This window comes from Eleutherodactylus coqui, chromosome 5 (assembly GCF_035609145.1).
Source record: "Eleutherodactylus coqui strain aEleCoq1 chromosome 5, aEleCoq1.hap1, whole genome shotgun sequence".
Lineage (NCBI taxonomy): Eukaryota > Metazoa > Chordata > Amphibia > Anura > Eleutherodactylidae > Eleutherodactylus > Eleutherodactylus coqui.
Genome location: NC_089841.1, coordinates 33,893,640 through 33,914,239, shown reverse-complemented (window position 1 = coordinate 33,914,239; position 20,600 = coordinate 33,893,640). Strand labels below are relative to the sequence as shown.

The 20,600-nt window shown below is 47.0% G+C and overlaps 1 protein-coding gene and 1 long non-coding RNA gene across 2 annotated transcripts in view; both read left to right on the top strand.

Moving 5' to 3' along the window:
• The window catches only part of LOC136628734 (zinc finger protein 850-like), a 216,778-nt gene that overhangs the window by 139,231 nt on the left and 56,947 nt on the right, over nt 1-20,600 (top strand). The window lies entirely within an intron of this gene.
• LOC136629241 (uncharacterized) lies at nt 10,419-20,562 on the top strand. The gene is made up of 3 exons (XR_010792933.1): nt 10,419-10,795; nt 11,686-11,883; nt 20,452-20,562. It is a non-coding gene; the product is annotated as an uncharacterized lncRNA (long non-coding RNA).

The window sequence follows — 20,600 nt, the reverse complement described above, 5'->3', positions numbered from 1 at the left end:
ATCAGGATGGATGGAGTAGAGCTGTATGTGTGATGTGTGGGAGATCAGGATGGATGGAGTAGAGCTGTGTGTGTGATGTGTGGGGGATCAGGATGGATGGGGTAGAGCTGTGTGTGTGTGATGTGTGGGGGATCAGGATGGATGGAGTAGAGCTGTGTGTGTGATGTGTGGGGGATCAGGATGGATGGAGTAGAGCTGTGTGTGTGATGTGTGGGGATCAGGATGGATGGAGTAGAGCTTAATATTTTCACAACTCGCCCCTTTCTGCCATCACAAACGAGTGATATGTGAGCAGACGGCTATCGTCCACATTATACACCCACCAAGCTGGTCCACCACGTCACTTCCATCACGACGTTGCCGTCGTCGTAAGTGGGAGGTGATGAGAGTAATAGGACCCAACTGTGTAGATCGCATGTGCAGCGGCCATCTGGCTCTGGTTTAATTGTTGTCATGGAGACGGTTGTCATCTGTGTGTTTGGATACGTCCCTATTATGGCGGTGCTGTCATGTGGACGCTTACTAGGAAAGACTAGAAGCAGCGGGATGAGACTGAGAGGGAGGAGGACCAGATTCCAATGGGCTCCTTCACATGAGCGATGTTTTGCCAGAAAAAAAAAATAGTGGGTTGCTAAATATTGTCGTGACTCGCAATGTTTTGTAGCGCACATTCCCTATGGAACCTTCCTGTGTGCTGCATTACATGAAAAAGCGGTTTTCATGCAATGCAAATTTTACAGTAGAAAATCCTATGGCTTGAGCCCTAAAATAAACCCTAACTGCGTTAAAAAACAACAAAAAACAACACATGAGTTAGCAGACGCTGTCCGCCCCGACGCACTTCTCGCAGGTTATCAATACACTTCTTTGTAGTCTCTCCCAGCACTTTCTGGTCAGGGGCTCAAAAACCCCGCCTCCAGGAATCGCTGGCTCTGATTGGTTCTTGACCGCCGTGACTCAGCCAATCACTGCAGTGGTCGATGAACCAATCACAGCCGTCTTGTATCATACTGTTATTGTTTGGAATGTCTTATATTTATGTCTTCAGCTTGGTTTTTAGACAGTTTACAATAAACTTTGGATGTTATATTTAGTATTTGGGGGTCTTGCAGCCTCTCTCTTTGAGTGATGTATATGACTGGATCGTTGATCCTTGAGTTCAGTTGGTTCTGATATTTTTCATCTGTCTCTGTATATGTGTATGCTTCTATGTGTCCTTTATGTCCCAGGGCTCGGGTGGTGGTTGTATGTGCTGTTGTATGTTACATGTGCTGGTGTGTATGAGTGAGTGGCGTGTGGTGGATGTGTTGGTCGTCACCAGATGGACCGGCCGCTTTTATCTTATCCTGAATTAAAGGGGTTGTCCCGCGAAAACAAGTGGGTCTATACACTTCTGTATGGCCATATTAATGCACTTTGTAATGTACATCGTGCATTAAATATGAGCCATACAGAAGTTATTCACTTACCTGCTCCGTTGCTAGCATCCCCGTCTCCATGGATCTGTCTAAAATCGCCGTCTTCTGGCGATTTTAGACGCGCTTGCACAGTCCGGTCTTCTCCCTGGTGAATGGGGCCGCTTGTGCCGGAGAGCTGGTCCTTGTAGCTCCGCCCCATCACGTGTGCCGATTCCAGCCAATCAGGAGGCTGGAATCGGCAATGGACCGCACAGAGCCCACGGTGCACCATGGGAGAAGACCCGCGGTGCATCGTGGGTGAAGATCCCGGCGGCCATCTTAGTAAGGTAAGGAAGAAGTCGCCGCAGCGCGGGGATTCGGCTAAGTACTAAACGGTTTGTTTTTTTTAACACATGCATTGGGTTTGTCTCGCGCCGAACGGGGGGGCTATTGAAAAAAAAAAAACCCGTTTCGGCGCGGGACAACCCCTTTAAGGGGAGCATCAGTCTGGTTTGGGTAACACAAGCCCCCCTCGGGGTTCTCTCCGTCTCCTGCTGGCAGCTCTACTTCTGCTCCGGTTAGTCTCATCTCTTCCAGGGTTATAAGAAGATCTCCAGAACCTCCAGGACGTCTTCTGGCACCGAGCCTTGGGGGGCTCTGAGGTCTGCTGGGGATTGCTGTCCTGTTGGAGGGTCCGATGCCCCCCGAGCTTCAGCCTCCTCACAGCAGACATGACGGTCTCCCCCGTGGCTTATCTATCTGGTTTTGGCCCTATTGGGGTGACTTGTCTTGTGCTTCGGGTGACATCTTGGGGTTCAGGGTAGAAGACCTTCAGTGTTCAGTCTGCACCTAACAGAGCAGATGGGCCCCTCAGTGCTGGGGCCACCAGATCTCGCTGCAGGGGGTTTGCAGTCATTCGGGGATTATTGACCATCTTCCTCCCCAGGGATCTTGTGCAGCCGGTGATAGCGCCCCCTTTCTTCTGTGTCCAAGTAGTGCAGCTCTGCTGCATGTACATCACACGCACACGGCTCTGCTACATCCACATCACACGCACACGGCTCTGCTACATCCATCCTGACCCCACACATCCCTTCAGCTCACCCAGCAGCGATCACAGCCAGCACAGCAGATCACCCCCTGGTCATGTGACCCCTGGCTCCTCCCACACATGTGATCACATGACAGTGACGTCATCACAGGTCCTGGAAGCACACGGCTGCTGTCTGCCTCTGCAAGTGGAGGTCTGTATGTCTCTTCATGACAGGTCAGTGGGGGAGGGGGGGATTAACCCCTTCAGGACCGCTGGAGGGAGTAGATTATTAACCCCTTCCGGCCTGGCAGAGTTCGGGCCTAAGACTCCTAGTAGCCCAGTAATCTGTCCTTTAGCCTCTGTTAGTCGGGGGCTTAGAGAGAGGGACAATCCTATTACACAGGGACAGACCCCACTGCAGGAGACACCAACCCCCCGGCAGGAGGGTCCGGGACCCGGTGGTCTCCTATGGCTCCATCTATGATCAGCCATCCTCCTTCCATCATTATCTCTGCCATCCGTTAGTTCAGATCTCTTCTGGGGGTGCAGGAATGTAGGACAGCGCCCCCCGGGGGTTCAGCCTGCCTGGGGGTCTCTGTGGAAGAGTCACAGCGGCGGCTGATATCACACTTGTCAGCGGGCGGTTTACACGGCGATGATTAATAACCGCATCACATGACTTCTGGGGAATCGTCCTCCTCGCGGCGAGAAAACATCACGGACTTCACTGGAAGCAGCACATCGCACCCGCAGCACATCACCCCCGCAGCACATCACCCCCCGCAGCACATCACCCCCGCAGCACATCGCACCCGCAGCACATCGCACCCGCAGCCCATCGCCCCCGCAGCACATCGCCCCCGCAGCACATCGCACTCGCAGCACATCGCCCCTGCATTTTAAGGTCTTATTGAGAATCGGAGTCGGCACTCGAACCATAAAGAGATGCTCTGCCTTCATTGAGAACTAGACGGAAGCCTGCAGGAGCGCTGGAGAGCAGCAGGAGGGACCCGAAGGCGGCTGCTTGGGGAATATAAGACCCCCCTGGAAATAAGACCCTGTGCCTGTTTTGGGGCAAAGATTATTATAAGACAGGGTCTTATTTTCAGAGAGCACGATACCCTGCGCTGTTCTGTTATGGAACTGCCCCCCTACACAAGGGGCACCAGTGGCATTCTAGTAACCCCTTAAGACTCAAGGGTATTAGTGTATCTTGATGCCACCAGAAGCTAGGGGTTTGATAGGAGGAACGCCCCTGTCACACCCCTAGCTCCTGATAGAGTTAAGACCATAACGTCCTGTAAGCTGTGAGCCGTAAGTTATGGAAGTGAGCAGGTGTGCTTACCGGCCATACCCCGTGCACACAGCTGTGGCCTCCGAACTGTATGCACTGTCGTGTCCCTGCTGCTGTGCCTGCATGCCGTGAGAGAGTCCCCCGGCCCCACCACTGTATCCTCCGTGCTGCCGAACGTGGTGGGTGGAAGCGCCTTCAGTGGTGCTTCTGGGCACGTCGACCCTGCTCTGCTGTTGTACACAGAGTGGGGTAGTGTATTCAAAGCGGCTGGTTGGGAACGGGCTTTCACGTTGCCCAATGTGCACGAACCCCGCTCTTGAATACAGAGCGGGGTGCTGTGTTCTGAACAGGCGGTGGAAATTGGCCTTTCATGTAGCCCAATGCGCACCTGCTGTGCGGTACATTCATGTAAAAAGCTGCAGGGCCAGCTTGCTCCACGTACATCTTAAAGCTGGTGGGCTGCCACGATCGACAGGCAACTATGCAGCTCACCCAATCAGGTACAGAGGGGCGTCACCCCCTGTCAATCTTGACTCCACCAGGACTTCCTGGTGGTGTCAAGATACACTAATACCAGACTCAAGTACAGTAAATTTAAGGCTAATAAACATACGGCGCGGGATTAAAGCTCTTGCAATCTAGCAGGGCAGGTCCTCGACTGTGTCTGAAGGAGAAGACTTTTCTCACCGGCCGTAGCAGCCACAGTACAGATTTTCTCGCGCCGTTGCTAGGCAATGACATGGGTCCCGCAACCTTTCCGTAATGTTAATTGCCGAAGAACCTTGGGTTGGACGGCTTTCATTCACTTCAGTGGAATATGCCCATGTGCAGCCGGCCAGAAGTGTTTTTTAACCCCTTCTGGCTTCTCCTTTACAGACTATATAGCGCTTAATGAGCAATATGTAATGAAAAGAGAAAGCGAGATCACGGGACTAACAGAGCTGCAGGGTCCTATCAGGCACAGCTAGTGTCACACCATGGGGGTGTTATTCCCTGTAACATGGCCTCCTATGTATGCAACCTCTATGGATGCCCCAGCTACAGTAGGTAAGTATGAAAATTTAAAAAAAAGCATGTGACTCACCCCAGAGGTCTTATAGGGGTTGAGGATAGCTGGGATCCTGGTGACATCTGGGATATGGCGGCTTCTATAGATGTGAAGCCTTCTACAGCTGCGTTGTTCATGTTGATGGCCGTCAAGCCATTCGATCAATTTTGGAAACTGGAAATCATAATCTCACAGTACGTAGGGCCGAAAACAGATGTGTCCATCCAGTTCAGCTATCAACCCTCTATTGATCCAGAGGAAGGCAAACATAAAACAATGAGGTAGAAGCCAATTGTCCCCATTTAAGGGGGAAAAAAAATCCTTCCCGATCACAATCTGACAATCAGAATGATCCCCGGATCACCGACCCTTCTGAAGATATTAATGATTATAACATAGTATTGTATCGCTCCAGATAGACGTCCAGCCCCTCTTGTATTGGATTTGCCATCACCACGTCCTCAGGCAGAGAGTTCCACAGTCTCACTGCTCTTACAGTAAAGAACCCCCCTGTATGTCAGTGTAGAAACCTTCTTTCCTCTACCCGTAGCAGATGCCCTCTTGCTACTGTCACAGTCCTGGGTATAAATAGATGATGGGAGAGATCTCTGTATTGTCCCCTGATATATTTATACATAGTTATTAGGTCGCCCCTCAGCCTTTTTTTTCTAAACTAAATAATCCCAATTTTGATAACCTCTCTGGGTATTGTAGTCCGCGCATTCCATTCATTACTTTAGTTGCCTGCCTTTGTACCCACTCAAGCACTGATATGTCCTTCTTGAGTACCGGTGCCCAACACTGTCCACAATATTCCATGTGTGGTCTGACCAGTGTCAGACCTCTTGATGCACTCTATGATTCTATTTGCCTTTGCAGCAGCTGCCTGACACTGGTTGCTCCAGTTAAGCTTACATTAAACCCCCAAGTCCTTTTCCATGTCAGGGTCCCCAGTGGTTTCCCATTCAGTGTGTAATGGTGACACGTATTTCCTCTGCCCGTGTGCAGAACCTTACATTTACCAGTTGTAGCAAGGGGGGTACTCTTGCCTCGGGATCGCTGACCTCTCATACCAGAAATGGCGCACCACACAGGTAAACACCAGCGTTTATTTCACAGCACGTCAAAGCACAGCAAATCACATCAATGTCCATAAGCACCCCAACTTGGGTGGGAGTCCAGGGGCATCCCCTGTTGGACTCTTGCCTTTTCAGACCACCAGCCTGCAACACCTTCCTATGCTGCGCTGGTCCTCTCTCTCTGTCTTTGGCAGGAACCGGCTTGCTCCACCCCTTGGTTAACCCTCGCACCAGAAGTCCTGTCTCTGGCCCTCTACAGGCCCTTCTGTGTACTGCACTGCTATACCCCCCCCCCCCCTTCCCTTTGATATAGGCTGTAGGCCGTATCACCTTTTCTTCTTGGCCCTCCGGGCTCAAAGCTCCAGGCTCGGTGGTCTCTTTCTTGTTTTACTTGTCTGACAAGTTCCCTCTTCTTGTCTTCACTCGACTCATCACAACCTTGCAGAGCTCTGTCAGACCGTGTTCTCACAGCCTGCAAGTTGACTTCCAAGTGCAACTTCGTATCCTCTGTGGCTTGTAACTTATAGTCAGGTTTCTCTACCTGAACCTTCAATTTTTCTACTTGCTGTTCCAAGGCTTTAGTAGACTTTTCTACCTCTGAATCTAACTTTTTCTTGGTAGTATTCAGTTCACTGATGAGTTGGTCCTTGGAGCCAGCATCCCTGTGATCGGCTTCTACCACCTGGACAACCTGTTTCTTCACCTTCTGGGTTTGCTTTTTGAGGACATTATACTCTTGCTGCAGTTCTTCCCAGATTTCTGCTGCCACTTCTGAAAACTTCTCAGTTTCAGTAGCCTCACTTTCTGCCTTCTCCTTTGCCTCTTGTACTTCAGAGGACTGTTCAGTCTGCATCTTTTGCTCAGCTCTCACCTTAAGGACTTTTCTTTTGTTTACAGAAGTGATTGCTTTCCTCCAGACCATCCAAGTCTTTACAAACTGTTCACTTGGAGTGCCCAGGCCACCTTCACATAATTTGGTATGTTTCACCACTTGCGTCTTGTTTTTACATTTCTTTAGTCCTGCCACCGGTTGTTGGACCACGCCCTTGCGTTCTCTTTGTACCAGAGCTCGCTTTCCAGCTTCATTATCGGGACTCTTCCACAAGCCCTTCTCTTTTACTTGCTGTCTGAACTGGCTCCTAGACCACACTAGTCTCTGAACCCTCTTTTCAGCAATATGACTCTTTGACTTCCAGAGCTTCACCTTTGCATTTAACTTCTTAGCGGACTTTTGCAATACCACTTTTTCTTCTCACACCACCTTCAGGGGGCGCTTCAAGGTTAGCGCTTCGGTCTCTTTCTTAATCTTCTCCAACAGGATTTCCATTTCTTCTACCGGTCGTTGGAGCACACCTTTTGGCTTTTCCCGTATCAGGGTTCTCTTCTCAGCATCTGTCTTGGTGCTAATGCAGTCTTGCATTTCAGTGTGCACCCGCTTGTTACGCCTTTCTTCAGCACGCTCACATTCAGTAACATATCTTGCAGACCTGATTTTCTCATCTGTAACCGGCTGTTCACATATTTGCTGCGTCTTTCTTAGTCTGGACACAAGCTACTTTTGGAGACCAAGCTTCACAGAAGCATCTTCTATCTCTTCTTGAAGATGTACTTTAACCTTCTCAAGCTTATCACAGGCAGCTGTCTTCTCTTCATACTGCTGCCTTGTAGCTTCTAACTCTTCTTGTATTTCTCTTTTCTGTTCTTCCGCAGAATCCAAGCACACAGCACTCTTCTCCAGTCTATATTTTAGGTCAGACACCTCAGCCTGAAGTGTTGCAATCTGCGCTGACAGGTTCCTCTTAGCTTCTGCATCTTCCTCTAACTTCTTGAGGAACACATTTTTCTCATCTTGCATAGTCTTCAGGTGTGCACTGAGACCAAGCCTCTGCTGCATCTCTTCTTGCAGTAACTTCTGGGACTCTTCACTCTGAGCTTCCAGCTCCACCTGCAGTCTGCTCACCTGCTCAGACAACGCTGTCTGCACACTGTCACCTTCAGTTATTTTTATTTGTAGCTCTTGAAGCTGCATCTCTACTGTATTTCTCTTGCATTCATATGCATAAGTGTCTTCCAACAACCCCTTCACCTTTTGGGTAAGCTCAAGACACTCGCTTTTCAATGTTTCTTTTACTTTTCCAATTTGCTTCAACTGCTTGGACAGTTTCCCGACAACTACAGGATGACTCCGTTCCAGCTCCTGGATCTGGGTTCCATGTATTTCAGCTTTCTCATCCAAGCTCATCTGTAGCTGGGACACCAGTCTCTCATGCAGTGCATGCTGGTTTTCTCTGTAATCTAGTAAGTCTTTCAAGATCTCTGCTTGCTTCTCTGCCTGACTGCAAGCAGCTTTCTCTAGTTCCAGCTTTTCCTTAAGCTGACTTATCTGGCACTCCAAGTCACCATTTTTCTTTGCTAACAACATTTTCAACTCTGCAACCTGATTCTGCAAACCTGTGGTTTAATTACGTGCATCTAAGCTGTTTCTATCTCGCAACACGTCATCTTCAACTCTTGGGTTTTCATTTGCAGTTTCTTACAGTCCTGTTCATACTGCACAGATTGTGCCTCCATACATACTCTGCGTTCAGCCTCATCTCTGAGGTCTTGTATCTCTTCATGGGCTGTTGAAAGATATCCCTCATACTTCTTTTTCTCACTTCTCATTTCTTCTAAGCTCTGTTCACACTTACCATTCTTCTGTTCCAGCAACACCCGGTGATCAGCTTTCTCCTTAGCCAATCTCTCAATACGCTCATTCTCCTTTAAGAGAGCTGCATTCTTTGCTTTCAGCTGCTCAACTTCTTGAAGAATACTTTCTTTTTCTTTTAAGAATTTATCTGTCTGCTCCTCTGCTAACAGCCTTTGCCTCTTGGCCTCTTCTCCAAGCTAACACAAGATAGTCCTTTCTTTCTGTAACTGAACTTCATAGTTTCTATTAGCAGTTTGACATGCTTCTTCCAGAAACTTTATATAAGCTTGCATTGGTGCAAATGCCTCCTGAATTTTAACGAAGCGTTTTCTTGCTGTCTCACCCTGAATCTCAGGATCTGCACTGACAACCTCACTTGTCTCCCTAGCAGCAGCCTTTTTCTGCTTTTTTCTCTTTTTTGCAGATGTAGTATGATCTATCTCTTTTCTCTCTCTGTAGGCACAGTACTACTCACTTCAGCAATTCTAGTACTACACCCCCTATCTTCACTATTACTTCCCCCTCTCACTAGAGGTATACTTGCACAGGCTCCAACATGGGCGTTGGCTGCACTCATTGCACCCTGTTCACATCCTGACTGCATTTGGGAAACATATTTACACATATCAGGCACAGAATACATCCCACCATCCCCCACACATGACATTTCAGGGTTAATTGTCTTTTCTTGCACCACCCACTCAGCAACACAGTTCTCAGACAAATTTTCTTTAAATGTCCGTTCACACTGTGCGGCTTCCACGGTATCATCATGCACAGAAAACATTATGTCATGCAGAAATGTCCATCCTTTGCCGTCGGTTCTTTGCAGTCCATGCCGCCTGAAACCACAGCAGGGCTTTTTTAGGTGGCTTTCCTCAACCATCGCCATCTTGACTACTCAGTCCACACTGAACAAAATAAAGCAATCAGCTCACCAACTTGCCTGTTAGATGTTCTCTGAGGTCCTCTGTTGCCCTGCAAGGCAAGCGCAGCTTCAGTCTCCTGGCCCTTTAACCACAGCTTCGGCCTCCTGGCCCTTTGAACACTGCACACTTGGCCTCCTGGCCTTTTAAACACTGCATACAGCAGGTATTGCACATTCGGGCTCCAGGCAGTTTAACTCTGCATACAGCAGGGCGGCTCCCAGCAGACATCCACCTGTTGCTCCTGCCGCTTTGTGCATCACTCTAGATCGTGTCAGCGCATCCTCCACCATATGTAGCAAGGAGGGGTACTCTTGCCTCGGGATCGCTGACCTCTCATACCAGAAATAGCGCACCACACAGGTAAACACGGCTCAGGAATAGCATATATCTTTTATCTGGCTCCTGCCAGCGTTTATTTCACAGCACAGCAAATCACATCAGTGTCCATAAGCACCCCAACTTGGGTGGGTGTCGAGCGGGCGTCCCCTATCGGACTCTTGCTTTTTTAGGCCACCAGCCTGCAACACCTTCCTATGCTGCGCTGGTCCTCTCTCTCTGTCTTTGGCAGGAACCAGCTTTTATCTGGTTCCTGCTCCACCCCTTGGTTATCCCTCGCACCAGAAGTCCTGTTTCTGGCCCTCTACAGGCCCTTCTGTGTTTCTGCCCCCAACCTATCCAGATCCTCCTGTAATCTCCTTGCATCCTCTCATGTTAATATTTTTACAGAATTTTGTATCATCTGCAAATGCTGATAATTTATTGTACAATCCCTTCAGGTTATTAATAAATATATTAAGGAAAAGTGGCCCCAAAAACGTACCCTGTGGTACCCCACTAGCAACAGTGACCCAACCAGACCAAGCGTTCTCCTCTTATATACCAACCTTCTATGCAGCACAGTATCAAGGGCTTCAGAAAAGTCTGGATCCACAACATTTCAGTGACTCCCTGGTCCGATCTAGAACTTACCTCCTGGTAGAAGCTGATCACGGTGGTGTGACGAGCGATCTCTCATAAACAAGGTGATACAGAGGTATACAACTATGTTCATAAGGTCCTCCAGGATAGCAGCTCCTAGAAACCCTTCAAGCATTTTACCCACAATAGAAGTAGAACTAAGGCCTCGCTTACACGGGCGCTCTCAGCACCGTGCTAATCGCAGTATAATGCTGCCATTGTTTTCAATGGGCCCACAAAGACAGCCGCTCGATCGCAGAACTTTTCAGTGCCGCGATTTTCAACCTGTGCTTGTTTTATTTTTGAGCGTTTTACCGCTCCTCATCGATGAAGAGGAATGCTAAATGCCAACATCGTCCGAAAAACAAAGTAAGTTGCAGGGCTTACCGCAACAGCTTTTTGACCCCTTTTTGAATATCGGCACCACATTGGCAACGTGGCAATCCAGTGGAACACAACCTTTATCTATAGAGTCCTTAAATGCAAGAAACAAGGGTCTGCATTTCACATTATCTAATTCCCATAAAACCCGGAGGGGTACGCCATACGGACTCGGCGATTTGTCTATTTTAATCTTTTTTTTTTTTTTTAATAACTGCTTTTTATTGCTGTTTCCTATATAAGAAACAAGAGGATATCTCAGTGAAATTGTACATACAGTTGGTATATATATATATACACACACACACACACACATAGAAGTACACTTACTTTTGTACTTGGCATTGAATAATTGAGTTGTGGCCTCTTTAGTTTCCCTATTTGGGACCTAAAAAATGCTCCTGCCATTTCATGTTTGTACGACCCTGGAAAGTGAGAGAAACAGATCAGGTACATTACATAAGGGTGCACTTACTTTTTCAATTAGCATTGAATAATCATGTTGTGACCCTTTTACTTTTCCTATGTAGGACCTACAGAATGGTCTTGCCAAATTTCATGTTTGTACGACACTAAGAAGTTTAAGAATTAGTGCCTAGTCATTCAGTGAGGGCTTTCACATGGCTAGATAGAGATCTATATTTTCAAGTACTTTTAGCAACCTATATGGACGTTGTATAAGGGTTATTTATATTTATTATATGCATAGACTAGTAGAGAACTGAGATTTCCGCTCCATAATATGTGATTATATATATATATATATATATGGCAATACTTAGTCTAAATCTAGCCTATTTGTGTCTGTATATTTTGTAGCCATTTATATCTGTTGAATATCACTGTTCATGCTTCCCATTTCCCCACCATTGTTTCAGGGATGTGTTTGCGAGGAGGGGCGTAAGCACATCACCCTTTACCAGCGGCAACACGTGATCGGACACATTATGACGGAGTGCAACGCGTATGCGTTCTATATGACCGACACTCCCCCTCCAGCGTGCCACGTGTGATGATGTAATCCTCGCCCCACGGACAAACAGCCGGAGTGACTCATTCACACAAACTTCATTCTGGTGAGCCCTGTTGTTATTTATGATATAAAAACTCGTGTCTTTCTATACTATTGTTAGCTTTTAAAAGGCGTGCTATCTACGCTGAAACGTGTGTGTGAAATAAAGAAAAGAAAAATCTTGTACAAGCTGCTTGAAGTTATTTTACGACTATCTTTGGTCCTGAGGAGGAGGTCTGCCCTATTTCCGGTCATAGATGGATCTATAAATTGCAGCCAATGTATCGTCAAGCACCTTTTGCTTCCTATGGGAATAGTGTGCACCATATTAGTATTTTCGCATTCATCTCCGCGACAGCCCCAGCTGAGATCGCCTCCTCCTGATAGCACACGAACACACAGAAAGGTTAAAAAAGCTCCCTCCTTCCTCAGTGTTTTCCTGTCCTGCCAGGAGGCAGGATCACAGAGAGGTGCTGGGATTTTCCCAGCAGGATATTTACTGGGATCGGAGGTTAGGAAGTTGGTCCTCCCTTCCCAAAGATCGTCTCCTGGGACGCTGCATCGGGTGGTAAGCCCAGGCTGGATTCCTCCCACTGCGATCCATCAGAGATTTTACGTGGCGGCCATGCCCTACTCTCAGTCTCCCGGCACGGCTGATCCACATGGATCTCGTGGGCCCGCATAGCAGCGGGCGTGATGCTCCTGAGCTCCTTTAAGCAGCGGTGATGGAGCCTGCAGCGTCATGTGACTGGCATGATGACCGGTATGGGGGCGGGGCTGGGGTGTGTGGCTAGGTGTGGATATAAAGGAATCCGAGAGAAGACAGACTGTGGATACTAAGAAAGCTGCAAAACACGCTTCCCGTCCATAGGTGGCTGCTATACTGCAGAAAAATGAGTACTCCAACACATGGATGGCGTAAGTAGCCCATTGGGTAAAAAAGGCACTTTGAAATTGTATGCTATGCATATTATTTATACGTTGCTTGAATTTCTCTTGTTGTTCGTAAGGGGGACAAGAAAATAGACCCACCAAAAGCGGGACTAAAAATGTGCCCTCAGACAAGGATGAATATAAAAAAATCCTGTTCAATCAAGAAGATCTCTTGGAACTTATTAAGGCAGCCAGAGCTACCCTCAAAATAGAAGAACCCAGACAGGATGAGGTTTTTGGGGGCCTGGGGGAAAGGAGTAGACACACCTTTTCAGTCCATAAGAACATCCAGAAAATGATCAAAAGGGAATGGAGTAAACCCGATACGGGATCCTTTACAAGTAAAGGAATTAAAAGGCGCTATCCATTTTCAAAGGAGGTAAGCACAGATTGGGAGGAGATACCCACGGTGGATGTCCCCATGGCTAAAGTGGCCAAGCAAACAACTTTACCTTTCGAAGATGTCGCACAGCTGAGAGATCCCATGGATAGAAAAACAGGGCCTTTTGAGAAAAACCTGGGAGGCAGCTGCCAGTCTACTTAAACCTAGCGTAGCAGCCACCTGCGTGGCCCGAACCCTAAGTGTGTAGTTGGAACAGTTGTAAATCCACATATCTGATAAGACCCCGAGAGAGCAAATTCTGGATTCCCTCCCGGTCTTAAAAATGGCCATAAATTTCTTGGCCGACTCATCAGCCAAAGCAGTTAAGTTATGTGCTCGCACCACAGCACTATCAAATACCACTAGAAGACTGCTGTGGTTGAGATCTTGGACAGGCGATTTAGCCTCCAAAAATAAATAATGTTCTCCTCCCTTTAACAGGCAATTTTTATTTGGTTCTGACCTGGGCGAAATTCTTGAGAAGGCGGCGGATAGAAAAAAAGTTTTGTTCAGAAGAGAGGCAGTAATAGAGGAACACCTTTTTTCGGCCCCCCGCGCAACAGTCTGAGCCCTACAAGGACAAGACGGCAGATGGAGCTACCCCAAAGGGGGTAGAGGCAGGGGATTTCTCCTTAACCCTCACCAGGGGGATTTCCCCAAATCCAGATCATGACGCCATCACAGTCGGGGGTAGCCTAAAGGTGTTCGCAGACAGATGTACCTTATTCTGTGAAAGGGCCTGGATTCCCCAAGTTCTACACCAGGGGTACCAAGTAGAATTCATATCTCGCCCTCAGAAGAAATTTATACCAAAAGGAGGCTCAGGCCAACAACTACATCTCCTTCAGCAAGCGGTTCAAGACCTACTGAAGTTGAAGGCAATAGCCCCAGTCCTTCAAATAGAAAGAACTATGGGTCATTGTTCCAGACTGTTTCTAATAAAGAAACCATGTGCAAAATCCCAAATGATCATAAATCTAAAACCGCTGAACACGCACATAAAATATCAAAGGTTTAAGTTAGAGTCAGTGAACCTGACGATAAAACTAATACTTTATGGCATCGATAGATTTAAAGGATGCGTACTCCCATGTACCGATTCATGTGGACTCACAAAAATTCCTCAAGTTCGTGCTCCGCATGAGGGAAAGAACAAGACATTTTCAATTGTCCTGCCTACCCTTTGGGATATTGTCAGCCCCACGCATCTTCACCAAAATCATGGCGGAACTAGCGGCATACCTCAGGCAGAAATCTGTTCTAATAGTGCTATACTTGGATGATATCCTAGTCAAAGCAGAAACCAAGGAGCTATTAAAAGAACACCTGTCAATGACCATTCACCTTCTCCAGTACTTAGGGTGGATAATAAACTGGGAAAAATCAGACGTAGTTCCCAGCCAGAAGAAGCTGTTTCTAGGCATTATGCTAGACTCGAGAAATCAGTGCTCATTTCTCCCCAATTTAAAAATATAGGGGGTTCAGCGGCATGTCAGCACTTTTCTGAAAAACAAGACATGCTCGATCAGGAAAGCCATGTCACTACTAGGGAAATTGACTTCCGGCATCCCAGGAAGGGTGTGGGCTCAAGCACACACCAGGGTCTTACAGAGTGCAGTTCTGCAAGCCTGGGACAGAAGACAATCCTCACTCGAAAGAAGGATGTGTATAGGGAATTGAGTCAGGATATCCCTGCCTTGGTGGCTGGCAATCCCAAATCTATCAAGAGGAGGTCTATTGGATGCAGGACCCAGCAATATGCAGCAGAACAGACATAGGTGCCCACGGCTGGGGGACCCATATTGGGGACTCGATTCTTCAGGGGACCTGGGCCCCACAGTTCAGAAACTGGTCCTCAAATTACAAGGAGCTCTGAGTGATCTGGGAACTCTATGGAGGGGTCAACATCTGAGAATCCTTTTGGACAATATCACGGGGACTGCGGCCAAGGGCTGTCCTATGCATTCCCACTAATCCCCAGAGTCTTCCAGAAATTCCACTCCCAGAAGTGTGCTCTCATCCTGGTAGCTCCATAGTGGCCAAGAAGGAGTTGGTTCGGGCTCTTAAAAAACCTAAGCCTTCAAGATCCAATCCTCCTGCCCACTCAGTTGGACCTTCTGACACAGGATCTCCTGAGACTTACAGACATAGCGGGCCTTCAACTTCCAGCATGGATACTGAAAATCCGTAAAATATAAAGAAGGAAATCCATGCTGCTAGGAAGAGGCTTTACCGAGGAGGTAGCACAAACCTTGTTAGCGAGTAGGGAAATATAACCAACAAAATTTATCAAAAAATATGGAAAAAATAACACTCATGAAGCCAGGGGAAAGGACGTTTCTGCTGGAGGGCCTTGATAAAGTGCCTTCTTTGACATCAGACACTCTGAGGTGAGGTGGATAGATAGATCACAAATCTAGTCCCGAATTGGAACCTGAATTCGGTCTTTAAGGCACTGTCTTCAGAACTATTTGAGCCAATACAGTCCCTCTCTATTAGAGTCCTTCTTCCAGGATACAGGAACTAAAATAATTTTCCAACTAGACCCATCCTTCATGGTCAAGGTCGTGTCACCATTCCATAGGGCACGGGACATAATATTTCCCTTGTTTTTTGACAAGCCCAAAAATAGCCAAGAAAGGGATTTTAGTTGCTTGGGCATTAGGAGAGCAGTCCTGCAATACTTGCGAAAAGGGAAAAATGCGTTTTTTCCGTTTAGGAGGTAACTTTTCTAGGACACATTATCACCCCGAGAGGTTTCAGGATAGACCCGGAGAAGGTCCGAACAGCACGAGACTGGGTGTTACCCAAGAATGTGAAGGCACTCCAGAGGTTTTTGGGGTTCGCAAATTATCAAAACTTTATCAATGGATTTGCGGTTTTGGTTAAACCATTGACAGATATGACTAGGAAGGGCGGTTTTACTTCTAAATGGTCTCCAAGAGCGTTTCAATCCTTTCAGGCATTGAAGCGATGTTTTGCGCTGGCACCGTTTGTAGTCGAGGTGTGATGCCTCGGAAGTGTGGGTAGGTGCGGTGCTATCCCCAGGTACTAATATATTGCAAGATCTTCACCCTTGTGCTTTTTTTTCACTCAAGTTTTCTTTGGCTGAGTGCAATTATGACATTTTTGACTATTGGCGATTAAGTGGGCATTTGAGGAGTGGTGACAGTTGTTGGAAGGGGCGCAGCATAAGGTGATGGTTTTTACAGATCACATAAACCTAATATACCTGAAGTCAGCCAAGAGACTTAACCCGAGACAGGCGCGGTGGTCATTGTTTTTTTTCGCGCTTCGACTTTCTGATTACATATAATCCAGGCAGTAAAAACGTTAAAGCTGATGCTCTTTCTAGGAGTTTCATTCCCGTAATTTTGGATGAACCTCCCACACCCATTTTTTCAGAGAGGCTAGTAGTATTTGCGGTTTCCCTGGATTTGGAGGAGCAGGTCCGTAATGCACAGGACTTGTCGTGGGCAGGGTTGCAAGTACTGTCTGAAATACACAATTCTGTGTTGGCTGGGCATCCAGGAATCAATAATACCCGGAAGTTACTGACAAGAAGGTTTTGGTGGCCATCTTTGGGACATGAGCCTCGTAATTCTCCAGCTGAGAGGTTGATGCCTTTGCTGATACCTGGGAAACCTTGGACTCACTTGTCGATGAGTTTCATTACGCACTTGCCTTTTTCTGAAGGTAATATGGTCATCTGGGTGGTGGTAGATCGGTTTAGCAAAATGTGCCATTTTGTGGTGCTTCCCGTTTTTCTCAATGCTAAAACTTTGTCCAAATTGTTTGTCACTCATATTGTGAGTTTACGCAGGTTACCAGCTAATATTGTCTCCGATCGGGGGGTCCAGTTTGTGTCCAAATTTTGGCGTTTTTTTCCCTCTTGCCTGGGTATTGAGCTCTCATTTTCCTCGGCCTATCATCTGCAGACTAACGGACAAACGGAAAGATGTAACCAAAATCTGGAACAATATTTGCGGTGTTATGTCTTAGGGAGACAGGAGAATTGGTCAGAGTTCTCGCCTTTAGCTAAATTTGCGCTAAACAATAGACCACTGAATTCTACGGGAACGTTGGCCTTCATTTGTAAGTATGGTTTCCACCCATGCTTTGGTCAATTTTCTAAGGAAGTATCAGAAGTACCTGAGGAGAATGAGTTCTCCTCTAACATCGAGACGGTGTGGGAAGAGATTCAGAAGAATTTTCAGAGGACGGCTAAAAATTTTAAGCGGATGGCAGATAACAGACGTTCAGAGGGGACTAATTTCTTGGTTGGGGTCTTGATTTGGTTGTCTACTAGGATCATAAAAATCAAAACAGTCATTTAAGTTAGGGCCACGATTTATTGGTCCATTCAAAATCCTGGAAAAAATTAATCCAATGTCTTATCGATTAGAGATTTCTAGTTCTATGAGAATCAATAACGTATTTTATAAATCTCTGTTCAAAGAGTTTGTGGACTCGGGCAATGGTTCATCTCCGCCGGCCCCATTTGTGGTGGATGTTGATTTTGAGGTAGGTCGCATAGTGGACTCTTGCCTAGTTAGATCTCTCCAGTATTTGGTGCATTGGCGTGGCTATGGTCCTGAGGAGAGGACGTGGGTACCGACAGCAGACGTCCATGCAGACTGATTAGTTACAAATTTTCACAGGCTTAATCCTAAGTGAATTGGTCCTAAGGGTCCTGGGGCCCCTTCTGGAAGGGGAGGTACTGTTGCAGCAGTGCTGAGATCACTGCCGGATTGACGAAGTCTGGTGCAGGTTTTAGACATGGTTCTGCACCTTCTAGCTCAGTAAGCAAGACGTATTGTGCTCACATCTGTGGGTAATTAGCTAGCTATTTACCTGGGCTGGATACTGAGCTACGGTGCTGTGTATTGTCATTTGCTCGCTGTCTAAGCTGGCAGTTAGTGGCTCCCGTGGACAGTGTGGTTTCAGTTGCTTCCTTACTCTGGACGGCTCCATGTGCTGCGGCTTTACTACCAGCTATGTGCAGTGTTTTGTTTCATCCTTTATTTTGTTGGCCAAGTAGGGTTACTCAGGTCCCAGGAACAAGTGCAGGCCCGCATTAATCAAAGCAATCAGTCTGTCATGTTAGGCAGGGCTCTCTCCCTCATTTGTCACGTATTTAGGGAAACACTTCCTGTTTATTATTTCATGATTTGTTTTGGCTTCTGCAGTGCAAGCAATTATTGCGCATGTCTGCAGGTGCAGGTCCAGCACATCATTTGCAGACGTAACAGATTCTCTCCATAATGTGATGCTCCATGCTAACCCACAGTATCAGATACCCAGTTGCCAGTTCTTTGCTTAAAAGGCTGTCCTTGCCCTGCACCAACTTGTGAGTGGTAACGTGTTTGGTGGTGAAAAACACTGTAAGTGTCAGGGTACACCTGATAATAAACAGGTGGTCTAGCAAATGGCCAAGGAACTTACTGATCTTTAATATCACGAGTCAATATACTGCAGGTGGGGCATGAAGCCGAAAGTGGTAGTCCACGTTTCATGGTATCCCCAAGAGTTGTAGACATTCATCCATGTATGTCCTTCTCTTCCCTCTTCTCCCCCCCCCCCCCCCCCCAAATTTTCTTTGGCACAAGATACAGCTGTAGCTCTGCAGCTGATCCTTTCAGAAGGTCCGAGCTTGAGTGTTCTGTTCACTTAGCAGAATTTGTCCTTGTAAAATATTTGGTATTGCTTTTAAAACAAGCACCATACATGTTGTCTTGCATAACAATAATTTTGGTAACTCTACAGTTGTTCCTTGGAACAGGTCTGTGCTTGAGTGTTGTGTTCACCTGGAAGAATTTTGGTTAGGAAATTATATAAATAGTGTGATACTCCTTCCACCGTCCCTGTATACATCTGACAGGCAAATATACAATTGTGGACTTAATTAAAGAAAATTATTATTTTTTGTACAGGTCTTGACAATAAGGTACAACAGGTGGACAATAGGAGGTTCCTATTGGGATTGCTCTCATCGGGGCAGCTATCCCATTTTCTTCTAGGAAGGGATTAATTATAAGGTCAGAGTAGGGATCGTCTGACCCCTCTTTCATTTTATGAACAATAATTACAGTGTAAAAGAACATTTTTAAATTGTTATAATAAAAGTTAAGTTTTAATGTTAGGTCTTCTTGTAAAACTTGCTTTTTCTGGGGCAGGCAATCCAATTGCCTGACTTAGCGGCAACGTTTTCCCCTTTTTTACATCTTCCTATACAGAAATAGAAAGAAAATCTGAGAGCGTTTTCCCAAGCCTGCTTGCAAACCTTGCACAGCTGATGGTGATGGAAATGCTGCCCTTCAGGCCAGTGAACACAGATGCTTTCTGCAATGTGATGCTCCATGCTAAACCATAGTACCAGATTCCAGGCTGCCATTTCTTTACCCAAAAGCTACCCGTGCCCTGTACCACTATGTGAGTGATAGCATTCTGCAATGTCAGGAACACATTGTCAGTGTTAGGGGGCACCTGACCACAGATATGTGGTCCAGCAAGTATGGCATGGGGCATTACATATCCCTAACAACACACTGGGCCAATACCCTGGAGGGGGCATGAAGCTAAAAGAGGTGGCCTCGTTTCATGGTACCCCAAAGACTTGTGGAACATTCATCTGTGTCTGCCCCCTCTTCGCCCCCCTCCTCCTCATCTTTGTCCTTCATCTTTTCTGCATTCACATCCAGTCGGATCTCCTCTGATAGACTTGCAGCGACTGTTGGGGCTACCACCAAACCTCTTCATCTGTGATATGCCTACATGGTGGGATTCCATGTTACATGTGTTGTAGAGGCTAAGCCAGCAGCAGAGAGCGATCACGGAGTACCGGGAGCTGTGTGCGGTTAGCAGGCGCTGTATGAAGGTCGGTCACTTGACGCCTGTGGAGTGGCTGCAGATTAAGGACGTCTGCGCTGTTTTAGCCTGATTTTGAGGAAATGACTAAAACGGTCAATGGTGTTGATGTAGGGATCAGTACGACCAACCCTGATGTCTGCCTGCTGGAACAGACGCTACACGGTCTCAGGGACAATGACATGTTGTCACAGGAGGAGGAAGAAGGGATACCAATCTCAAAACTTTCATGCCAGTACTCTGAGGCCAGGGATTGGTCAGCACCGGTCATATATATCAGCACGTACGATAATCCGGCCTTGTTACATGAGTGAGATAAAGAGGTTGCTACATGGTTGATCTGCTGTCTCTGTGTTACTGGCTCCTCCAATGTTTCCACTTATTCTCTCCAGTAAATGTATTTTTTCATTCTGTGGTTTTTATATTGGATCATCCTTTCTGTCCACTCAGGTCCCCGCAGTATAGGATCCTCTGTTGTCCTTCACAGCATAAGAGAATTTCCCTGATCAACCCATCAAGGATGGAGAAGGATACGAACAAGATGGCAGACAGTGTATTAAATCTTACCCTAGAAGTAATCTTCCAGCTTACTGGAGAGG